The following is a 13,048-nucleotide window of genomic DNA, read 5'->3' as shown; positions in this document are numbered from 1 at the left end:
TTACTTGCTTCCAAATGAACACTTAACTATAACAATTCATACAATTTTTTTCTTAACAACTTCAGGATTAACTAAAAAAATATTTTAAATTTCATTTTTTTATATTTTTAATTCTTAATACAATTTTATGTAAAATTGATATATTAAACAAAAAAATTTAAATGAACTATGTGTTAATAAATATTATTATTAAATTTGTAATAATTATTAATGCATAAATTAAAACAAATCAAATTAATATCATCAATTAATCCTAATTACAAGTGCACTTATTTGAATATAAAAAAATTGAATAATATTTTTTCAAATGAGATAAAAATGAACGTACCAGGAAGTGGACCACAAACAGATGAACAACGTGGACACAGCAAATTGATACCAAGCTGAGTGATGATCAACCAAATAAAAGCAAAAGTAACAAATTTGTAAAAAAAACATACATACAACAAATCCAAGATGTCAAGAACTATGTTGTTAATTAGTTTTTTTAATCTCAGTGAACATGATCTATTATTTTTATTTAATCTCAATAAAAAAGTGATTGATAATATGCAAGAAATTTATAACACTAAATTAACATGGAAAAATTTTATAATGGAAAAACACTTTAATTTATTGTTAGTCCACTACTACACAACAAATTTTAATTCACTCTTTTACTTGAAGATATTTAGTCAAACAAGTATTATTTTTCTTTTTCTTATGAATAAACAAATATAAACCTAACTTGTCCTCAAAACAAGAAAGATTTGGAATTGTTTTTTCATTTTTTATTATTTTTTTACCATCCTTAATTATTAAAAAAATTTAAAAAATATAGAATTTCACTAATAGTTCTTTCAGCAAAACAATTTTTTTTTTAAAAATAAATTAAAAACTTTAAAAAAATAGTTAAAAAGTGACAACAAGATAGTAAATAGAATGAGAAAAAAATTGAATGAAATATTTTTTTTTAATAAGAAATAGTTATGAATAAAACTGATCAGTTAATATTGAAATTGAAAATAAGGACAAATAAAAAAAATATGAACAATGGTAGAATTAAATCATGTACAAAATTGAAGTTCATATCTTTAAATATTTTTTTAAACAATTATATGAAAATTTAATATGTTTTCAAACAAAATTTTATAATATTTTTTTATAACATCTATAGAATGAAAAAATTCCAAAGAAAAAAAGAATGAAAAATTTAACTGAACAAATTATTAGAATATTATGAATATCACATTTTTTTATTGATATAAATATACAGTTTTGGCACACTTATTTTAAATAAGAAAATTATATTTGAAGATTTTAAGGATAAAAAGGGATCATAATATTATTTTAAAAAATAATATAATTGTAATTTTTATTTTTTAAAATATAGTTGCATGGACGTGCATAAGCAGTGTTTAAATAGAGACTGTATGATGAAGACTATATGTAAACTAACTCAAAAAATTAAATAAGTTTACAACTTTCACAAAAATGTTATTTTTTAAATTGAGTCACTTTTTAAATGAATTATGCCCTAATACAAAAGTGATGAAATTTTTTTTAAAACATTATTATTAAATTTGCAATAGTTATTAATTTAAAACATCTAGTATTTTAAACAAAATATTGAAAACAAAGAATAAGATTTTATTTTCTCATTGCAAATTTTAGAGTTATTATCATAGTAATTTTAAAAAAATTTGAAAACATTATAGGTTAAGAATTAAGTTGAAAATTATTTAGTTCTGAGATATTAGGCAAAATTTTTAATTAAATTGAGTTAATACCCCAATTTATTACAACACAACACAACACATCCCCTATTTGTTAAGTTATTATAATTCACTTTTTTGGATTATTTCTCCCTATCTTATGAATAAACAAATACGAACCTAACTTGTCCTGTAAACAAGAAAGATTTGAAATTATTTTTCTATTTTTTATTATGTTTATTATTTTTTAATTATTCTTTTAGCATCCTCAAAATAAAAAAATAGTTTTGATAACAAAGTTCCAATTCAATTTATTGTAAATCAATTATGTGGTTGAAAATTTAATTTTATCATATTTTTTATTTCTATTTTTATTATAGCAAAAACAAAATGTAATAAAAATATTTATTGTATAAAATTTTTTATTTTTTTTATATTTCAATTTAGCCTATTTACAATTTTTTTTTTCTAATTTGCCCTACTGTATAACAAGTTCCAACTTACAAATTATTTTTAATATTTTTTCATTACATACCACTTAATTGAATTTTTTTTATAAATATTATTATTAAATTTGGAAAAAATATTTCTAATTAATCAAATATATCAAGAAAATAAAAGAAATTAATTAAATAATTAGCATAGAGGAATCAATTATGATATATTTCTAGATACTTAATTATTAATCAAATATATGATAATATTGGCTTAAATAAAAAGCAAAATTATAACTATATATTTATAATGCATACGGACATTATAGTTAATGGAGTAAATGTTGGTGTCCTCGACAGAGAATTCTAGATACTTAATTATTAATCAAATACATGATAATATTGGCTTAAATAAAAAGCAAAAGTATAAATATATATTTATAATATTTAGGTAGGTTACAGTCAATGGAGTAAATTGGTATCATTCAGCTACTTTTTTTACTGATCAACGCTCTAGACTTTCAAATTAATACGGCACCGTTCCATTAAAAAAAAAACCCTAACTATAAAAGCGTCCTAAACGCCCCCCTTCTTTTTCCAGATTGTTCTTCCGTCCCCCACTCTCTCTCTCTCTCTCTCTCTCTCTCTCTCTCTCTCTCTCTCACTTTTCTTGTGACGCCCCCAAATCCCCACGCCCGAACACGAGGAAATCGAGACGTCCGGATGGTGACAACCCGGGTCACCATCCTATCGACGGGTGCCAAATGTGTGCAAAGGCAACAAATGTGCACGAAAGAACACGCAGCGGATAACGAAAGTCAGAACTAAGTACCAGAATTTTTCTTAACGTAATACAAGCTGTTTAAAACGTACATAGATAAAATATTACAAAAACACAAATACAGTTTTAAACAAATATAAAACATAGCATCAACAGCCCGGCAGAGCTGCATCCTCGGGCTCAGCCTCCTCCTCTTCGTCCTCTAACTCTGCACCAAAAGCTACGGAACCAAGAATGGTACCGCAGGTAAGTAAAACCCAAACACTACCAGATAAAAACACATAAAACTCAAACAAGATGCATGAAACATGCCCAATGCACAAAACCCATAAAACACCCGTTTTCCACACACGCCAAAAACCCATTTGGCCCAAAAACACACAACCTTTCTAACTAACACGCCAAAAGTCACATTTGGCCCAATATCTCGCCAAAAGTCCCATTTGGCCTCTCAAACCATTATCCAATTTTAACCGCGTGCACCATGACCTCCCCTAGGGGTCATCCGCACACCCTGGCTCCAGTGCCACACCGCAGAGTACCACCGCGCGTGTGACACCTAACAAGCGATGCCCAGTTCTGCGCCCCGCGCGTGCATAGCCAAGCATCCTCTAGCCCTCACCAGCGAAGGGCCACGGAGTCGGTGCGTAGGGCGATGCCCAGTTCCGCGCCCGGCGCGTTCGTAGCCAAGCAACCCCTAGCCCCCGCTCCCGTCGTCTAGCGACAACTCAGGGGACATCACTCAGTTTATTCGGCTCCCGAGTGACCAGAGGAGCTCCACCGAGATAATAACCCATTCCGGCTTGGGTTTGTGATACACACGCACCCGTAAAACCATTCACGCCAATACACAGGCTTTTCACACAATTCCACAAACACACGTGCATGCACCATGCAATGCCATAACAATGCATAATAAAATGATCAAACAACATAAATCAATTAAACAGACAATTCCGTCCTCCATCCATCCGACCCCCGAAACTCCTCGGACTCAGTCCGGAATCAACAACCAACAACAATAAATAAATTGAATGAGCGATATATATTTAAATCTGAGAATAGGGTTTGGAAAATACTTACAGCGCTATATGGCAATTTTAGAAAACAAGCGGCGTTGCAACCGGCGGAAAAACAGCAACGTCACAGTGAAAATTCACTGTGGCCGTGGGTTTGAAAAACCCACTTTTGAACGGGGACAATCTAGGACACGAAATTGATAGGGAATGACCTAGGGATGGTTGTGAAGCTATTGGAAGTGATGAACGGCCGTGGGTGGCGGCGGAATCGCCGGAAAATGGCCAAAAAACCCAAATCGGAAACTAAGCTCGTATGAGCTGTTCCGGTGGTCATTGGAGGCCGGAAATGGGTGGGTTAGGACGGCAAGGAGTCGGTGATGAAGTGGTGAAGAAGTGGTGGCCGGAGGTGGAGCGACGGCGGCGAATCGGAGCAAAATCCGTGCGCCCTTCTTGGAGGTTCTCCGGCCAAACGGCCGGCCGGTTGGGGGTGGGCTTTGGAGGGGTGGTGCGCCGGAGGGAGGGGAAGAGAATGGGACCGGTGGTGGGCCAAACGGTGGCCAGACGGCGGCGGTCTGGGCTGTTGAAGGGACGTCCGGCGTGAGGGAGAGGGAAGAGAGAGAGAGCTCGGGGGGGGGTTCGGACGCGGGGGAGAGGAAAGAAAAAAAGAAAAAGAAGAAAAAAGAAAAAAGAAAAAGAAAGGAAAAAAAGAAAAGAAGGGAAAAAGAAAAAGGAAAAAGAGAAAAAAAGGAAAAGATGCAAAAAAAGAAATGAGGTTCAATCCTCACTCCGGAAAACAAAACAAACCGCCGAAAAGGGATTAAAAACCACAAAACATCTAAAAGAAATAAAACACAACCTCAAATAAATTAAAAACCAATTTTAAAACGCAAATAAATTAAAATAAATAACTGATATATTAATTAAAATAAAAATAATTATTTAAGCGAAAATACACTTAAAAGCGGGTCATCACATTTCTTCTTCTCTCCTCTCATCTATGCTATCTATATTTCCTCGCATTTGTTTTTTTTGAGATCTTACTTATTTTTACAAATCTTACACTGTATCTATTTTCCTTTTGTTTCACGTATATTGGCTTTCAAGTTTTTGATTCTTTCATCTATTTGTGCTGGATTTATTTAGTTGTTGGTTTGTGGTGCCATTTTTTATTTATTTCTTACTCGTCTGTTTTGATGTTAATTTTTTTTCTGCGTTTAGATCTGTGTTCTTAATATTTTTATCTCTTCCATTCATGTTTTTTTTTTGTTTTTTTGTTTTACTAATTTTGTTATTGGACGTAAGCATGATCACAGTCGCTCTTGATCTCCCTCGTTTTGTTTATTCTATCAGATCTGGACAGATCTGAAGAGATATTTTTATTTTTTTTTTACTTTCTAGATTTTCTTTGTGGTTTTTTGGTTTTTGCTTTTAGATCTGAACATATCTGAAGAGATTTCTTATTGTTTAACTTTCTATTCTCGTTTAAACACATTCTTGCGTTTGTTCTTACATTAATGTAGAAAATTTGTTTTTCTTGCGTTTCATGTATATTCTTAATGTTTTATTTCATTTCATTGTATTTCAGATCTGTAGAAGAATTTTTTGTTTTTGCGATCTGTGTTGAACCCAAGGTTTCAAGTTTCATGTGATTATAAATCTATACATGGATTTTGATGATAACAAATGAATTCAAAGAATAAAGGAGTTTCAAGCTCAAGTTGTTCACACAATGGAATCAAGCACATCAAAGAACCAAGCATGAGCAAGAAAGAAACAAATTCACATTAAAGTCATAGAGTAATGTTGTAAATCTCTGAAAATTCGAAATTAGGATTAATGCTCAAAATTAATATTTTATCATAAAGCATTAAAATACATTTTCCACATGTGCATGAATATTTTTGAAAATTAAATTTGAAAATTTTGAAAAATGATTGATTGTCATCTTTTGCATGTGCATGCCTTGATTAAAGGGTTGAACTTTGAAAATATTAAAGATGATTGATTGTCATCTTTCACATGTGCATGTTTTATTTGAATATTTTCAAAAGTGATTGATGCTTTTTTAGACTTATACAAAAAGTAAAAGATTAGGTTTGATTTTTTTTTAAAAGGAAAGTGTGTTCCTTTTGTCATATGCAAAAAGTAAAAGATTAGGTTTGAATTTTTTGAAGATGAAAGTGTGCTCATTTTGTCATATGTCAAAAGTAAAATATTAGGTTTGATTTTTTTGAAAAAGTGAATGATGTTATCTTTGACAATTGAAAAAGAAGAACCTTTTATTTGAATTTTTTGAAAAAAATGAATGATGTTGTCTTTGACATGTGAATTTTGTTAAATTTGAATATGAAGTCTCATATGCCTATAAATAGATTATTTGAGAGCTTCACATTAACAACATCCAGAACATACAACATTCATTCAAAGCTTTCATTCTCTCTTCTCTAAGCATTGAGCCTTAATCCTTATTCATTTTGAGAGATATAGTTTGTGTTGTATTGTTCTTATTTCACTCATTGAGGAGTGTTTTCTGATAACCTACCCACTATCAGTTTTTGTATCAGAAAAATGGTGTGTATAACCCTTATACATGTAGAAAGTATTCTATACGGGGAATAGTTGAATCACCACTTGTAAGGTGATTACAAGTGTAGAGGGTGTTCTACACGGATCCTTTGTAACGGTGTTGTTCAAAGGTGTAATAGGTTTCTATCTCCACCTGAAGGAGGTTGAATAGTGAATTTGGGAATCCTCAAGGGGTAGCTTGAGACGAGGACGTAGGCAGTGGGGCCGAACCTCGTTAACATACTGAGTTTGCTTCTCTCTTACCCTTACCCTTACTCTTTATATTTATTATTATTTCATATTTTGTTTATATTTTATATTATATATTTGATTTATAATTGTTATTTTTTTAATACAACTCAATTCACCCCCCCTCTTGTGTTAGTCATCTGGGCAACAATTGGTATCAGAGCTAGTTGACCTGTACTGTTCATACAGGCAGATCACTCATGGGAACTCTCGCTTGTGACTGTGTCACCGAAGCAAGACTCTCCGACCATGAGTGACGGTGCACCGGTAGAAACGGTGGCCGGCTAGTCTGGTAGGTACAATTGTTAGGTGACATGGGTGCGGCCTATGATCAGTTACAATTGATATCAGAGCTAAAAGCTCTATTATAAGATTAACTATCTTTTGAGTTAAGATCTTATGGCTAACATTGCAGCTTCATTTGGTGAAGGTCAATCTAGCAGTCGGCCTCCACTCTTTTGTGTAGATAATTACTCATTCTGGAAAGTTAGAATGAGAATATTTCTTCAAGCTCAAGGTAGAGAAATCTGGAAATGTATTGTAAATGGACCTTATATTCCAACAAAAGTGGTTGATGGAGTAAAGGTCAAAAAGGAAGAAGAAGAGTTTGATCGTGAAGACGATAGACTTTATACTTTAAATTTAACTGCTATGAATTTATTATATAATGCTCTTAATGGAAATGAGTTTAATAGAATAATGAATTCCGCTACGGCAAAGGAAATTTGGGATAACTTGGAAGTAACTTATGAAGGAACTTCGCAAGTCAATGAATCAAAAATTTATATTCTTACTCATGAATATGAAATGTTTAAGATGAATGATGATGAATCAATTTCTAGTATGCACACTCGTTTTACTAACATCATAAACAGCTTAACAGCTCTTGGCAAAGTTTATTCGAAGGTGGAGATAGTAAGAAAAATTCTCAACTCTTTACCAAAACGTTGGGAATCAAAAGTTACAGCGATTCTTGAAGTTAGAGACCTCAAGAAGTTCGAAATCAATGAACTCATCGGGTCACTTATCACCCATGAGTACACATTGAAAAGAGGAGAAGAAGAATGAAAGCCAAAAAAGATCTTAGCACTTAAAGCTGTTCCTCATGAAAGTGAAAGTGATGAAGATGAGGAAAATGAAGATAAGGATGAAGAAGTTGCGATGATAACAAAAAAAATTCAGAGGTTCTTGAAGAAAAATAGAACTCCTCCGAGGAAATCCTTCAAAAAGTTTTCCAAAAAAAATTCAAGTAAAAATGATACTTTAATTTGTTATAAATACAATAAACCTGGTCATATCAAACCAGATTGTCCTCTGCTAAAGAAAGATCGAAACAAGGGCAAGAAAGCAATGAAAGCTACATGGGATGATGATTCAAGTAGCTCAGATAGTGAAGCAAGCAATGAAGAATCAGCAAATATTTATCTTATGGCTAAAGATGACATTGAGGTAACAAATCTTGATAATATTGAAGATCATTCATATGAACAATTGCAAAATATTTTAGAAGAGATATATGAAGAATTTGAAAAATTGGGTATCAAGTATACTGCTTTGAAAAAGAAAAATTCTTCTTTAACAAATGAAATTGAAATTTTAAGAAAAAAAAGTATCATTTTGAAAGATGAAAATCTTGAATTGAATAAGAAGAAAACCGATTTAGAAAATATTGTTGAAAACTTTACGAATGGAAAAAGAAATTTTGAAAAACTTCTTGGTAGTCAAAGATGTGTTTTTGACAAGGCAGGTTTGGGATATATGCCAAAACAAAAATACAAACCTTATAAAAATTTCTTTGATAATCATTCTACATCAAAAACTAATATTCAAAATTCTTTTCATAAAAATAATTTTGTCAAAAAATGATATTATTATAATCATTCAAGTTTTTCATATATGTCACATGCTATTTGCAATTTTTGTAATAGAAATAGTCATAATTATCATACTTGTCCTATTAGAAGAAATCATACAATGACTATTAGGACCATATGGGTACCTAAAAATCTTGTTTCTTCTAATACTAATAAATAAAGGACCCAAAGAATTTGGGTATCAAGAAAAATCATTTTAATTGTTTTTATAGGTATGCATGAAGTCTTCCACAAGTAAAAACAAATGGTTTTTAAATAGTGGATGTTCAAGACACATGACGGGAAACAAGACTAAGTTCTTTGATCTTAGATCTAAAGAAGAAGGACACGTGACATTTGGAGACAACTCGAAAGGGAAGATCATGGGAATAGGTAAAATTGGTAATGAATCTTCTCTCATAATTGAAGATGTTCTACTTGTTAAAGGTCTAAAACATAATCTTTTGAGCATAAGTCAATTATGTGATAAAGGATTTACAGTTATTTTCAAAATGGATAAATGCATTATTTTGAATGATCATGATTGTAATATTTGTTTTATTACTTTTAGAAACAATAATGTTTATACAATTGATTTTGAAGAAATTACCTCACAAGATGCTATTTGCTTTTCAGATCAAAATGAAACTAGTTGGCTATGGCATAGAAGATTAGGTCATGCCAATATGGAACTTATTTCCAAACTTTCAAAAAATGATCTTGTGAGAGGTTTACTTAAAACAAATTTTCTTAAAGACAAAATTTGTGATGCATGTCAATTTGGTAAATAAACAAAAACTTCTTTTAAAACTAAGAAACATATTTCCACTACTAGACCATTGTAACTGATACACATGAATCTTTTTGGACCAAATAGAGTTGCAAGTTTAGGAGGAAAATATTATGCATTTGTTATTGTTGATGATTTCTCTAGATATACTTGGGTCATCTTTCTTGCTCATAAAGATGAGGCACATAATGCCTTTACCAAGTTATGCAAGAGAATTCAAAATGAAAATGACTATACTATTTCAAGTATCCAAAGTGATAGGGGAAAAGAGTTTGTTAATAAAAATATTGAAACATTTTGTGATGAAAACGGTTTTGTGCATAATTTTTCTGCTCTTCGAACTCCTCAACAAAATGGGGTAGTAGAGAAGAAAAATAGATCTCTTCAAGAGATGGCAAGAACAATGCTCAATGAGAACAACTTGCCTAGTTATTTTTGGGCCGAAGCGGTAAGTACTGCATGTTATGTTATAAATAGAGTTATGCTAAGGTCTAAGTTAGATAAAACCCCTTATGAGCTTTGGAATGAGAAAAAGCCCAACATTGGTTACTTTCATGTATTTGGATGCAAATGTTTTATTTTGAATGACAGGGATAATTTAGGCAAATTTGATGCAAAATCTGATGAAGGTATCTTTCTCGGATATTCTACTAATAATAAAGGTTATAGAGTATTCAATAAAAAGACTTTGACTGTACAAGAATCTATGCATGTAGTATTTGATGAATCTAATTCTTCACTCTCCAAGAAATCTATTGATGAAGAAACAGGAGGTATAAATAATACGGAAAGTCTCAATCTCAACAAAGAGAAAATAATAGAGGAAGTTCAACATGGAGCCATCAGGAAAGATCATCAAAATTTAATACAAGATGCAACCAAACAGTGGAAATTTGTGAAAGATCATCCAGTGGAACAAATTTTGGGAGAACCTTCACAAGGTGTAAGTACTCGATCATCTCTTAGAAATATTTGCAATCATACTGCTTTTTTATCTCAAATTGAACCCAAAAATATTGATGACGCACTTCTTGATGAATCTTGGATTCTAGCTATGCAAGAAGAGTTGAATCAATTTGAAAGAAATGATGTTTGGACACTTGTTCCTAGACCCAAAAATCATACTATTATTGGAACAAAATAGGTTTTTAGAAACAAGAAAGATGAGTCCGGAGTCATTACTAGAAATAAGGCTCGACTTGTAGCCCAAGGTTTTAATCAAGAAGAAGGAATCGATTATGATGAGACATATGTACCTGTCGCAAGATTAGAAGCTATTCGAATGCTACTTGCATATGCTTGTTATAAAGATTTCAAACTTTTTCAAATGGATGTTAAAAGTGCTTTCTTAAATGGTTTTATAAATGAAGAGATATATGTTGAGCAACCTCCATGTTTTGAAAATCATATTTCCCCAAATCATGTTTTCGAACTCACAAAAGCACTATATAAACTTAAACAAGCCCGTAGAGCTTGGTACAAAAGACTTAGTGGTTTCTTGATTGAAAAATATTTTTCAAGAGGAAAAATCGACACAACTCTTTTCATTAAATATGAAAATGATGATATTCTTTTGATTCAGATTTATGTTGATGATATAATATTCGGTGCTACTAATGAAAATATGTGTCAAGTTTTTGCTAAGACTATGCAGGAAGAATTTGAGATGAGCATGATGGGAGAACTTACATTCTTTCTTGGATTGCAAATTAAGCAAGCAAAAAGTGGGACATTCATCAATCAATCAAAATATATTAAGGAATTACTGAAAAAGTTTGGGATGGAAAATGCTAAGGAAATTAGAACACCAATGAGCCCATCAACTAAACTTGATAAAGATGAATCCGGTAAGCCAGTTGACTCGAAGATATATCGAGGTATGGTTGGTACCTTATTATATTTAACAGCCAGTAGACCAAATATTATGTTTAGTGTGTGCTTATGTGCACGCTTTCAATCATCTCCAAAAGAATCACATTTAATTGCAGTTAAGCGCATTCTTAGATATCTTAGTGGTACAATTAACCTAGGGTTATGGTACCCTAAGCACACATCTTTCGATCTAATCAGCTACACAGATGCAGATTATGCTAGCTGTAAAATAGACCGAAAAAGCACTAGTGGAGCATGTCATTTCTTAGGTCATGCACTAGTTTCCTGGTTTAGTAAAAAACAAAATTTTGTTGCACTATCTACTGCTGAGGCAGAATATGTTGCTGCGGGTAGTTGTTTTGCTCAAGTTCTCTACATGAAGCAACAACTTGAAGATTTTAAACTCAAGTATAATCACATTCCAATCAAATGTGATAATACAAGTGCTATAAATCTTTCAAAGAACCCAATACAACATTCTAGAACTAAGCATATTGAAATAAGATATCATTTTCTTCGAGATCATGTGCAGAAAGGCGATATAGTACTAGAATTCACAAACACACACGATCATTTAGTAGATATTTTCACAAAGCCTTTACCAGAAGATAGATTATGTATGATCAGAAGAGAAATAGGTATGATGCATGCTATGAATATCTCTTAAAAGATAGACTAGAGTCAATAAAAATAGAGATAGATTTTTTAATACTTTTACATAAACTTGAGATTCTTAGCCTCATGTTTGAGACGCTCATTCTCTTCATACAATATCATGTCATTCTTATCCATGAGAACCGGCAAACGGAATGAAGAATCTAATAAAGATTTCAACTGTTTATTCTTCTGCCGAATGATTCCTTCCCTTGTGTGAGACTCTTGAACAATTCGTTGAAGTACAACAATTTGTTCTTTGAGGTTTTCAACTTCATGATTTTTGGCTTGTAGCCGCTAAGAAAAAGTAACAATAGAGGAAGAGTAGCGAGTCTCAAGACTCACCAAGTCATAAATAGCATCAGAATCTGACTTATTAGTCAGATTATTATTTTCTTGCTGCAACATGACACCAATGGCAGCTGCAGAAAGGATAGGAGGTTGAGATGCAGAATGCCTTATAGATGGATCTAGAGAAATATTAGAAGAATGAGCCATTGAGAAAAGAATAGAAGGCTTAAAACGAGAATGCTGAAGGAATGCAGATGAGTTATAGAGATGAGATGAAAACTTGATGCGGATTGGATGAACTTCAGGACTGATTTTATAAAGATAGCATAAAGAATAAGACAAACTATTTTCTCTTCAAATCTTATTTAGTCAAAAGAAATACAAGATATGCTGGACACACATTGTCAAAAGTTTTCTTACTAAACCAGCGAGATTAAACAGTAGATTGTCCCTATTTTTCTAGTAAACGATGAACCTCTACTGTTATCTGCCGATGTTGACCTTGTATCTGAACCATTTCTCGTTCCAGCTCCTCTATTCGTGGTTGCAGATCATGAGCATACCAATCTGTAAATTTTTTCAACTCTTGGTTTTCTTGCTTTAGCCTTTTATTCTCACTATCCTTATTAGCAAGCTTCTGTCGTAACTCAAATATTTGCATGTTAAGATGATCAATCTCACTCACCCTCGCCATTAACCTCCGAGACATGATCGTAATAGAGGCAGCATATTGACTACTGAGCATTCTTGATTCTGCAATAATTTCAGAATCAGCCTTACTAGAAAAACGGTTCACTACTCCTATCATGGTATTGACGGCCTCAGGAGAGAAGATTGATGATTGAT

Source organism: Carya illinoinensis, chromosome 9 (assembly GCF_018687715.1).
Source record: "Carya illinoinensis cultivar Pawnee chromosome 9, C.illinoinensisPawnee_v1, whole genome shotgun sequence".
Taxonomy (NCBI): domain Eukaryota; kingdom Viridiplantae; phylum Streptophyta; class Magnoliopsida; order Fagales; family Juglandaceae; genus Carya; species Carya illinoinensis.
Note: the sequence above shows the minus strand (reverse complement) of the source record.